The 13147-nt window shown below is 36.8% G+C and overlaps 1 protein-coding gene across 17 annotated transcripts in view; it reads right to left on the bottom strand.

The window, feature by feature from the left end:
- Positions 1-13147, bottom strand: part of DMD (dystrophin) — a 1241121-nt gene that overhangs the window by 1034259 nt on the left and 193715 nt on the right. The window lies entirely within an intron of this gene.

Raw genomic sequence — 13147 nt, 5'->3', positions numbered from 1 at the left:
TCTTTTTTTTTTTCTTTCTTTTCTTTTTCCTCCCTGTTTTCACTTGACTTTTGTCTTCCCTGAGTGATTGCATGGTTACTCCCAGAACACAAAAGAAACCCCAGGCACCCCTTTATTGGTGCATCACATCTTCCAGCCTAAATCATACCCCAAGTCCATGTTTCCATTATTTGAAAATGAGGTATCCTGTGATTAGAAACCTAACAGGAAACCAAACAATGAAAACACTCTAAACTACAATGGAAATAAATTAAAATTTAAGACATGGTATTCACTTCTTGACAACCAGCAACACTTCTGCAATTCATGTCTCACCTTACATTTTTTCACATGATTTTATAAAAAACTGCTGCCTGAGGGAAGAACAGGGGCAAATTTGATTGCAGGAAAATTTGCTGCATAATGAAATCAGACTAAGGCTCATGTTCATAACTAAATAATGATCTATCATACAAGTGCACTTACAGTTTGTTTTAAACTCTCTGAATAATCTACTAGTTGCCAACCTCATTGACGTTAACAGACATAAGATACCAATTGTGATGTCAATCTGTACGATGTCATTCTACGTGGATAATTATGCAAAATTATATTGAAGATGTCTCATATGGCAACATGCTGTATTGCAATATATTTGTATCTGAGTTTGTATTGGCACACATAACTTTTCTGAGGGTGTTCACGTTGCCCAGCCTGGATATATAAATGAGAATACCAACTAATCTTCATATCAAATAGGATGCAAAGGGAAGAATTTAGACTTTGTCTTAACTATGGGGACTAAGAAATATTTCCTGACCCTGGAGTCCCTTTGAGCACATGAGTAGATCTCAACTCCATATGAGAGTAAGACCCATGAGTGTATAGCTCCCCCTTTCCTACTACTCATCCATTTTCCCAGGAGGCAAGGACCTCTGGTCCCATGGAGACCACCACACACACAAGGCAGCTGGATCCCTTGTCTGCACAGCCAGGGAGCCACAACACCACAGCCTACCTCACTGCAAACCTGCTGCATAGTTTAGATACGGACTCGGGATGGAAACTCTTCCCCCTCCAGTAACTGCATAGGAAGCCCAGTATCCCAATGTAGGCATTTAAATAATACGCCTGAAGCTGGATGATGCAAATTCCTCTCTGATCCCTTTATTCATACCCACAAATGCACCCATTGTTGCTCATTAGCTGTAATTTGAGAGCCGAGTTTCCGAACAGAGCACATGAGAGTGTGAATTGCCTAGAAATTTAGTGCTTCCCTGAATACTTGCATATGCAGTTACTGTTCATCAACTTCATCGACCACAGCACCTGCATACAAAATCATAACCAACACCACACGTGACACCACACCAATCCTGCACAGATTGTTTTTATCCACAGGGTTTCATATTCAAAAATCTTGTACAGCACACAAAGACAAGGCCTAGCCTGAGATTAACTCCTGTTAAGAAGCTTGTGTCTTATGCATAGCATAGTTATCAGTTACAGGTTCAGTGGCCATTATAAAAGCTTTCAGCAGAACAGATAATTACAAAAATTTACTTTCCATTTATTTAAATTTTTATTTTGCATTCCAGACTTGTGTATGGAAAGTTATGTTTTAAGCAATAACTATCACAATTATAATAATGTCATAAAACTGTAAAAGAAGAAAAAGAGAGAAAAAGAAAAAGAAAAAAAGAAAAAGAAAAAGAAAAAGAAAAAGAAAAAGAAAAAGAAAAAGAAAAAGAAAAAGAAAAAGAAAAAGAAAAAGAAAAAGAAAAAGAAAAAGAAAGAAAAAGAAAAAGAAAAAGAAAAAGAAAAAGAAAAAGAAAAAGAAAAAGAAAAAGAAAAAGAAAAAGAAAAAGAAAAAGAAAAAGAAAAAGAAAAAGAAAAAGAAAAAGAAAGAAAAAGAAAAAGAAAAAGAAAAAGAAAAAGAAAAAGAAAAAGAAAAAGAAAAAGAAAAAGAAAAAGAAAAAGAAAAAGAAAAAGAAAAAGAAAAAGAAAAAGAAAAAGAAAAAGAAAAAGAAAAAGAAAAAGAAAAAGAAAAAGAAAAAGAAAAAGAAAAAGAAAGAAAAAGAAAAAGAAAAAGAAAAAGAAAAAGAAAGAAAAAGAAAAAGAAAAAGAAAGAAAAAGAAAAAGAAAAAGAAAAAGAAAAAGAAAAAGAAAAAGAAAAAGAAAAAGAAAAAGAAAAAGAAAAAGAAAAAGAAAAAGAAAAAGAAAAAGAAAAAGAAAAAGAAAAAGAAAAAGAAAAAGAAAAAGAAAAAGAAAGAAAAAGAAAAAGAAAAAAAAGAAAAAGAAAAAGAAAAAGAAAAAGAAAAAGAAAAAGAAAAAGAAAAAGAAAAAGAAAAAGAAAAAGAAAAAGAAAAAGAAAAAGAAAAAGAAAAAGAAAAAGAAAAAGAAAAAGAAAAAGAAAGAAAAAAGAAAGAAAAAAAGAAAAAAGAAAGAAAAAAGAAAAAAAGAAAAAAGAAAAAGAATTCATGCTCAATCATTACACAAGTAGTACTAATTAAAAGGAACTGTTTTTCTTTCCACTTTTGTTTAAAAAATAAAATAAAATTAAATTAAAATTAAAAAATGCTATATGGAAGTTCAATTCTTCTCTAATTCTCTCTTAAGAGGAAGTTTCCATTTGACCCAGCTGCCTGCACATGAAATATTTAATAACTGGCATGATTGGCTTTATTTAGAATAAAAAGAATATCTGTTTGTCATTAGTAGTGCAGGGAACATAAGGCAATGCTCGCTCAGATCAAGTCAAAGTTTAAAGGTTTCTTTGTCATTCTAATGGCCTCCTGCTAGCTAAACTGTATATTAAAAGTCAAAATGATCCAAAGAGAGAGAGAATATCATAGTAGTATCATTACTTAAAGAAAGATTTATCCTCAAAATTCTTTTAAAATTACATAACCATACTGTTTTAATTGCTATAAGGTGAATTCAGTTGTCTAGCAATGGAAAATAATGCTTCCCAATATCTCAATAAAGCATGAGTTTAACACCATATTTACAAATTACAGACAGGACTAGCTTTATTTTAAATTATTTACAAAGTATTTCTAAAATACTTTCTTAATAAAGTTCTTTATTTCTGAACACTTTTTATTAATGCGAAAAGTGAAATAAAAAACAAACGGACTACAAGTAATGGTCACTCTAGGAAGCCTTTTTTAAAGACAGGAAAAAATATCCTCTGGTGTATATAACAGTGTACACTACAATATAATAGCCTAGAAATTAAATAGCTTCCCTTGTTTCTCATTTGGCAATAAGAAAATGTCTCATTTTGATAATGTTAAAATTTTGTGTTACTAGTGGATTCATAAAATAAGGAATTTGAACTTACATTTTCCTTACACATCTAGAACTTCACACTGGAAAAAATCATTCGGTTTCAGAAGAAACCAAATTTTGGTGAGAAGTTTTGAAAAAAAAATATGTTCCAAGTTCAATAAGTAGTCACATTTTCTGTTTTATTTTCTTGAGCCTGATACTTTCCAAATAGCAAGTGCCTTGAGCACACAGGGCAGCATATAAGGGAGACAGAAGTTCCATGGACTTACTTTGAGTATTTTGGTAGCACTTATTATGATTTGGATAAGAGAATTTATGCAGAAACAGGTGGTTTCTGTTTTTGTTGTTGTTTGTTTGCTTGCTTTGTTGTTGTTGTTTGTTTGTTTTTCCTTTGGTTGGCTAATTTTACCTATACAAAAAATTAATGGAAACTTAACCCCTTTTAACTTAATGACTGCCTTGTTACTGACTTCCAGACATTTGCCATTGACTTCAAGGAGGTATTTGTGGCTAGTTCTGTGATAGCATTTTATGGGTCAGTGTCTTCTAAACTTTCTCTGTTCCAGGAAATACTTGTTACATGCGTCCTGAATCAGATTTAAAAAGACAGCGGCAAGCTTAACTTCACGCAAACTTAATTACTACATATTTTGCAGCATCATCAGGAAGGGAAACAGTGTCTTGTCTAGGCAAAATTCAGTCCTTATAAGAAATACCAAGCTGATGACAGTGAACAGACTTTGACGCAGCGTGAGTCTCCTACATTGCTATGCCAATTTGCATCAAGCTTGACTTCAACATATCACCTGTGAGTGCAAGGAAAACTCTGGCTCTACCTCATAGAACTCATTTTCTCTATGCCACTCACTGTCAGAATACATCTCAGTTAATGCTGGTGGAAAACAGAGGTCTTCTTACACGAACTTGCTTACTGGGAAATGAAGGTTTTTACTACATATAAACCCTAATGCAAGAAAAATAATGCACATAAGACATATGGTGCTAGGCATACCATGTTGTATTTAAAGTAAGAAAAACATCCAAAATGCATACACTACTATCACCAGAAGCTACCTGAGTACTGCAGCCACTCAGCATCAAAGAGGTTTGCAAGAAAATAAGACAAAAAACAACAAACAAACAAACAAAAAACAGAACTAGATAGAACAACCTCTTTCAGACAGTTTCCAAGCCCACCATTAAGCATGATGCTTTCTGTTGTGCCAGATAACCCATTCCAGGCAGAGGTAAAGGTGACGAGATAAAAAGGTAGAAAGCACTGTTCGGTGCTCCATGACAACATTGAGGGCACCATGAGACCTGCTATTTATGGTCTCCTTACCATAATGATCAAAAGTGCATTTCTGGGATGATCTCTTCAGAAACCCATAGAGCACTGACACATGGATGCCGATGGGAATGGTGAAAGCTATGGATGCCATCTATGCTTTCAGTTGCCAGTCAACTCTGCAACACTCTGAAGACTAACCTTGTTTTTCTCTCTGGTGTTTGGAGTTAACAGGATGGAAGAAAACTTTAATTCTTTACTTGTTTCTAATTGTAGCCTGGACACAATGCCTCTCATTGTACAGTTGTCTTACAGATTTTTAATGCATCTTACATCACTAATATTTTTTTCTAACAAAAAAAGTACCATGGACAAATACAGTCACTACACTACACTTCTTTTTCTCTGTTGCCATATGCAAAAAAAAAAAAAAAAAAAAAAAGTCATCACATTTCCTCACACACACCCCAGAAAATACAAAAAGCTATAATTTCATCTTCAAATAAAAAAAATAAAAACAACATTCATAGGAAGAAAAGAAAAAAAAATTTGAAAGGCTCCCTTTCTACTAAGTTGAGGTTGATTTTGTTTGTTTATTTTAATTTGCATTTCTTGTGTCCTGACACTAGGGTGTCCTAGACCGAGCACCAACTGTAATCCAATATGTGGTCCAACAAAAAACCTTTCTAGGCAATGAAATTGCCTGAAGCCAACAAACTTATCAGAGAGGGATAAGTCTGTCCAGCCTTAAAACAAGATACACATTATTGCAGCTGGCCAGAGATACCATTTACATGTGCAAAACTTTAACTTACATCTTTGGATCCACAGAAAAATAACTAACAGCTAACACCTTGACTTGAATTGTAACATAGAATGATGGATCTTGGGTACTACTTCTGTGTTTTTTCTCACAAACACAAGAAAAATCCTGTATAATCCAGTGTTACACACAAAAAAAAAATCTTTACTTTTTACATTTTTTCCACATTATATTCTGTCTTTAAATTAAGCTGCCCTGTAATTTATGAACTCAAAAGATCAATAATATTTATTTGCTCATATTTTAACCTGTGAAATCACCCAATGAAAGTATTGGAAATGTTGATACAGGTCTCTTATTAAGAGACTTTCAAATTAATAAGGTTTCAGAAATCACAGTTCTAATTTCAATCAAAAAAATCAAAGCCTTGCTTATGCACTGAACTCACATTCCTATTCATCTAATGACTTATTAAAATAAGAGATGAAAAATGTGGCTAGTTACAGAGAAACAATGCCCTAAGGTGTCCTCTTAGTTTAAAACTATCCTTTAAGACAAAACTCTTGTCTGGAACACTGGAGTTCTGAGGTAGGGTGAAATTTTGGCTAGCAAAATGTGTCATGATTACATTTCCCTTAGATTTTTCATAAGAATATAAAAAAACCAAGTGCTTCACTTCCACTGTCCTCCTACTTATGCACCTAGATAATGTGAAACAAGTGGCAAATACCCAGTGGTTTGAGGTTAAGAAAAATATCCTTAAGAAATTACAATTTAAAATTATACATATATATATGTATTAAAGCATCTGCATTTCATATAAATATATACACAAGATTTGCTAAACTAAAAGAGAATACTTTATCTTCTTAAGTATCCTGCCTTGATGGAAAATAAGTAACTCATTTAGCACATGTAAAAAATGTATACAATATCAATAGGAAATACCAAAGTGGGTCATGTTTTTACTTTCCATGTTGACACAGTAATTGGTCAATTATGTGTAATGGGGACTAACTGCCTCTTAAGAAAAATTACATACGCTCTCTGCATTAATAACAAAAAGATTCAGCCCCCCCCCCCCATTATGGAAGCCAAGTACAGTAAAAGCACAGAAGAAGCTTGGAAAGGGGAAAAATCAGGCACCTGTGATTTGCACCAGCTGTCTAGAAGCACATTCTGCTTAGTAATCGTGTAAACTTGTGAAGCAGGATGGCCTGACAGACCAGGAAATGTCAGCACACACAAAGTTACTAAATACGTTCTGGGCCTTTAATACAATTATGTCTCTTGGGGAGAGTCTTTCCTCTGGTCCCCTGTACATCACAGACCTTGTCCTTCTCTTCACACATTACAGAGTATGACAAACATAGGCACTTATGGGTAAATTGGCCAGTTCAAAGTTGTGACTGTAAGATAAAATAGTTTCTTAGGCACAGTCTATGTTCGGACAAGAAGAACAGGTACCTCTAGAGAAGGATTTATCTCATCCTTGATATTTAAGTTACAGGTGAAATGGATCACCCTTCAGATCTGCCATTCTTTTTCCTCTTGACTACAGTGGAGCCCAGAGGATTAATTTTTAGATGGCCAAAATTAGTTAAGATCAATCTAACAGTACTAATAAAAAGTAACTACTTTGTAATACATTTAGGCTAAATCTCAGTGTACAATGTCAGTCTGAAAGTGAATTCTCTTTTACCAAATCTGGTTTGATTCAAGTGAACTTTCAGTGACATTGAAGAAAAGAAAAAAAATAATTCAGAGAACGCTATAAAAGTATCTCTGTGATAATAAAAAAGCTACTAAAAATGTCCTTTGCATTTAATTTTTAAAAAGACTTTTGATTTAACAGATAAATTTAATTTATTGCTTGGGTAGAAATTCTGGGCATTTTACAAAGGACTGAGGAACTATTGTACTATCTCTCGTCACTTTGCAGATCTCATTAGTGTGCAAGACGCTTGTATTGAAGGTCTTATTTTCATTTCTTACCCTATTTACAGAAGCTAAAAGAATGGTTAAAACATTCAGTTATGTTCCTGAGATATATGGAAATATCTATTCATTTGCTTCAAAGAGCAGTGGGGTTAAGATCTTGACTCCACAAAGAACGCAGGCTTGCCTTTGGTACTTGGCTAGTTCAGGATGACTTTGATGGGTACCAGCTGGGATCCCCAGATATCTTTCAAGTTCTCAAGCAGGAGCACCTGCCTGTGTCCTGGTCCCCAGGGTACACCCAGATGTCTGTCAGGGATGATTCAGAAACAAGTTGTGGAAATAGAATAAAGGAATAGAAAACGGAAGTTTTTACTGCATTCCTATGCATGGGCCACAAAGTGACAGTATATGACCTTGCAGAACACCTTTCTCTGACATGGCTATGGAAGCATATGTATGGGCAGTGAAACCCACAGCCTGAGAAAATTACAGAACAAGAAAAGTAAGGTGTAAATTAGACAAGTAAGAGGAGGAAAAATTTTCTAGAGCAGTGAGGGCAGACCACTCAGAAGGATTACAAGGATGTTGTAAGGATGTGTAGGGACAAAATTAGAAAGGCCAAAGCTCATCTGGAGCTCAATCTGGCTACTGCTGTTAAAGACAACAAAAAATGTTTTTATAAAAACATTAACACGAAAAGGAGGACTAAGAAGAATCTCCATCCTTTACTGGATGCGGGGGGAAACTTAGTTACAAGAGATGAGGAAAAGTCTGAGGTGCTTAATGCCTTCTTTGCTTCGGTCTTTAACGGCAAGATCAGTTGTTCTCCCAGTACCCTGGGCTGGTGGAAGGGGATGGGGAGCAGGATGTGGCCCTCACAATCCACAAGGAAATGGCTGGCGACCTGCTACAGCACTTAGATGTATGCAAGTCGGTGGGGCCGGATGGGATCCACCCGAGGGTGCTGAGAAAACTGGCGGAAGAACTGGCCAAGCCGCTTTCCATCACTTATCAGCAGTCCTGGCTATCAGGGGAGGTCCCAGTCAACTGGCAGCTAGCAAACGTGATGCCCATCTACAAGAAGGGCCAGAGGGTAGACCCGGGGAACTATAGGCCTGTTAGTTTGACCTCAGTGCCAGGGAAGCTCATGGAGCAGATTATCTTGAGTGTCATCACGCGGCACTTGCAGGGTAACCAGGCGATCAGGCCCAGTCAGCATGGGTTTATGAAAGGCAGGTCCTGCTTGACGAACCTGATCTCCTTCTATGACAAAGTGACGCGCTTAGTAGATGAGGGAAAGGCTGTGGATGTGGTCTACCTTTCCTTCAGTAAGGCTTTTGACACTGTTTCCCACAACATTCTCCTCAAGAAACTGGCTGCTCTTGGCTTGGACTGGCGTACGCTTCGTTGGGTTAGAAACTGGCTGGATGGCCGGGCCCAAAGAGTCGTGGTGAATGGAGTTAAATCCAGTTGGAGGCCGGTCACTAGTGGTGTCCCCCAGGGCTCAGTACTGGGAGCACTTCTCTTTAATATCTTTATCGATGACCTGGATGAGGGGATCAAGTGCACCCTCAGTAAGTTTGCAGACGACACCAAGTTAGGTGCATGTGTCGATCTGCTCGAGGGAAGGAAGGCTCTGCAGGAGGATCTGGATAGGCTGGACTGATGGGCTGAGGCCAACTGTATGAAGTTCAACAAGGCCAAGTGCCGGGTCCTGCATCTGGGGCGTAACAACCCCAAGCAGAGCTACAGGCTAGGAGATGAGTGGTTAGAAAGCTGCCTGGCAGAGAAGGACCTGGGAATACTGGTTGATAGGCAGCTGAATATGAGCCAGCAGTGTGCTCAGGTGGCCAAGAAGGCCAACAGCATCCTGACTTGTATAAGAAACACTGTGGCCAGCAGGGCTAGGGAAGTGATTGTCCTCTGTACTCGGCTCTGGTGAGGCCGCACCTCGAGTACTGTGTTCAGTTTTGGGCCCCTCGCTACAAGAAGGACATGGAGGTGCTCGAGAGAGTCCAGAGAAGGGCAACGAAGCTGGTGAGGGGTCTGGAGAACAAGTCTTACGAGGAGCGGCTGAGGGAGCTGAGATTGTTCAGCCTGGAGAAGAGGAGGCTCGGGGCGACCTTAACACACTCTACAGGTACCTTAAAGGAGGCTGTAGTGAGGTGGGGGTTGGTCTATTCTCCCACGTGCCTGGTGACAGGACAAGGGGGAATGGGCTAAAGTTGCGCCAGGGGAAGTTTAGGTTGGATCTTAGGAAGAACTTCTTTACGGAAAGGGTTGTTAGGCATTGGAATGGACTGCCCAGGGAAGTGGTTGAGTCACCATCCCTGGAGGTCTTTAAAAGACATTTAGATGTAGCCCTTAGTGATATGGTTTAGTGGAGGATTTGTTAGTGTTAGGTCAGAAGTTGGAGTAGATGATCTTGGAGGTCTCTTCCAACCTAGATGATTCTGTGATTCTGTACACAGAGGAAAATGAGGAAGAGCAAGTATTTCACTAAAGGACTGGAAAAACTGAAAGAGCAACTGAGGAATGTTATGAAAAAAAAAAAAGAAAAAAAAAAGAAGAAGAAAAAAAAGAAGTAAAATGAAGGGTGAAAAAAAATAATAAACATAGGATGCTTCAGGAAGGAGATCAATCTTTATTTCCCAGTCACTTGCACTTGCTGCAGGTCAAAGCTATGAAGGCAGCCTGACAAATTTCCTCTGACTATCATGATGAAGTCCTGGCACAGCTTTTTGTCAATCAAGAACAGCTGTCAAAAATTCCTGTGAACAATGAAGGTTCATGTACACAGAGATGACCACAAAGGAAGACAGGACAGAGGATTTTGACAGATTAAAATATTATTCTGCCTTGATGCTGTATTTATTTAACTCTCAGTATTCATTGGACAATAGAGCAAAATGGCAATAGATCTGTGTAACATGGAAGCTGATAATGAGGCAGGGAATCTATACACTATCTTGAAAACTCAAGCAAAGTGCAGGCAAAGGGGGTGATGGCAAAGAAAAAATCTAACAGGAAATAAAAAAGTCAGATGCTGACTGTGAGCGAGAGGGGGAGAGAGATGGGGATGGCAGCCAGGTTCTGTTCTCATTTACCCTCAAGTCTTGGATGTGCAACTGGCATCACCATTTGGCCAAGCTCTTCTTGTCAGCAAGAGGCAGAAATGAATGACAGCACATACAGATGGAAAAGACCGATTTGCTGATCCACCTGTCTTCCTGACAGAACACAGCTTTTCCCTATTGTACATGTGTTTGTTTTGTTGTTGTTGTTGTTGTTTCCCCAAGCCTAAATGAAAGTCTCAAGGAAGCGAGCATGCAAGATGTTATCAGTCTTCCAAGGATCTTTCTAAAACTAAATAACGTCAGTATCACGACACCTCATCTTTTCACTTACTGTCAATATCAATTCATTGATATTCATCCTGCACTCTCTTATTCTCACATCTCTCCAGAATCCCTACCTACCTAATATTGCAAATTTAATTGCAAACAAATACTATTGCAACAAAAAGTCTGAGTCCTTCACCAGAAATTTACCTTCTAATCATTTCTACTGCTCTTCACTGCACTTAATCAGATTTCATGTGGTCTACCTGAAATGAGTCAACATCAGTTATGTCATCTCAAACTTTAAAATTTATAGTGTTTTTTTTTTTTTTTGTGAGAAGATAGATTGACAGCTATAAAAAATGAAGATTATTTTTACCCTCCAGGTTCTACTGCATGTTTTTCTACATTTCAGACTTCAAGTCATATTGACCTTTTTTTTTTTTTTCACACCAAAAAGAGAAAATCTACACTTAAAAAATCATTCCTTAAAAGTTTGTATTCATGAACCAGACTTCACACATTTACAAAATGCAGCAATATCTTACCGTATATGAACTTTTGAGGAAAACAAACCAAAACGAAACAAGCTAATGGCTTTTGATGATCTATTCAGTTATTTTGTTTGTTCATCTATTTGTTTTGCTTTTGATTTTTGAAAATCCATCAGTTGTGATGGATTTTCTCCATCCCCTGAACACCTATAAGGCTTGAAACATCCAGAGTTCACATCGTGAAATGCATCAACTTTGTCAAGCTGCTCGTCATACTAAAGCCTATTGTCATTCTTTTCAACCCATGTTTTTCAACGTTTATTTTCATATCTACTGAATGGTGCTTTTACTCCACCCTCATATCTCAAAGTTTGTACCTGTATCTTCTACTGGAATCTGCACATGGCAGCTGTGAACAGTATAGCACAGCAATCACGACAGGAAAACATTATGCCATGGACTATGTTTACTCAGGATTTTTTCCCTAGTGCAGATTATTTCTTGGATTGAGAAAAATCATCGATTAGGTATCAGATACCAGCAGGCTTCAGATCAGTGAAAACAGAAATCCTTCATAACAAATCTAAATCCAAGGAAAGACAGCTACCATCCTGAATGGTGCGGAAGTCCTAACTATAGTTTCCTGCAAATCACTGGTTTAACTCAAGATTACAGGTTAAGTTTCTTACCCATTGTTTTATCTTCAAATAGAAAATTAACTAGAGAAAATTACAAAACAATGTTGGAATCCTTACTGTTGAGTAAATCATTATTGATTCTGGCACAGAAAGCAACAATAAGCCTCCCTAAGACAAACAAACAAACAAAAATCATGATTAAGCTAATTTTTCATTGGCCTTTTCTTTTTCATCCCTCAGCCAGTTTTCAAGCTATACAGCAATGCTGAATAGAATATTCTAATTGGTAAAAATTAGTTTTGTGAGAATAACAAACGATGAGTACAGTGAAGATCATGACTTTACTATAACCTGTTCTTGTCTTCGGGGCTATTTCAGATTTCCAGTGTCACATTAATCAAACCGCTTTTTAAAATATTTTTTCTTGTGGTTTATTTTTCATACACTACTGAAAATATCTCTGCTAAGGCATAGAGGTTGAAACTTTAGTGAAAATATTACTAACAAACTAATCACTGCTTTGTGAAAAAACTTCAAGGACTTTTTACATAAAAATAGTTAATCAGTGAGATACTGATCTCAACTATAAAAACTAAAGGTTAAGTTATAATGACATAGACCAAACTATTAGGTTTTAATATCACATTGCCACTGATGCAGTGTTATTGCTCAAGCCAATTCTATGCATAATGCAATTATTACATTGTCTTATAGACTTTTCATCACTTTTGTATATATTAAAACAGACATATAATACCAAAACATAATTGCATTTACAGCTTGAGCTCTACTGTAAGAAAATTTAACAAGGGGGTTCATTGAGGTTTGGAATTGTATTCCAAGAAAATCAAACCAATGAAACTCCAAAGGAGAGTGTCCTTAAAGTTTGGGAAACTGGGAAGGAGAACTTAAGAGGTATCTCAATAAGTTCAGCTTGGTCCACTGTTCCTCCCTACCTCCATGATCAGCCAGTATCAGAGCCAGGATATTGGTCCAGATGGGCTTTGGTTCTGACACAAATCTTAACATGTAAAATACGGAAAACAAACAAACAAATAAAAACAAGTCTAAATGCAAACAGCCAAGCTTTTCACGATACTAGTTTTCCATAGTTTCCACCAAAACAGAAATTACAATGTTTTTCTGCAAACCTGAGTTTCACTGCTCTCTTCACAAGCTCCCACGTCAAATGTACAAAGCTCATGTTAACATGCCTATTAACTAATTGTCTGAAGAGAAACAACCTGCCTTTGGTACTAAAAACCAAATCTATGTATTTCTAGACAAATATAGCAAAACATGATTTTTGAGAAATTTTGTGCTGTGCTACACTGTTCTCTTCATAGCAATATGCTATATTCTGTCTTCTGCAGGACAGGGTTGCTTTATTAACAGCAAAAAAAGTTCAT

The sequence above is a fragment of the Anser brachyrhynchus genome (assembly GCF_964034855.1).
Source record: "Anser brachyrhynchus genome assembly, chromosome: 1".
NCBI lineage: Eukaryota > Metazoa > Chordata > Aves > Anseriformes > Anatidae > Anser > Anser brachyrhynchus.
This window is presented reverse-complemented; position numbering and strand designations above follow the sequence as displayed.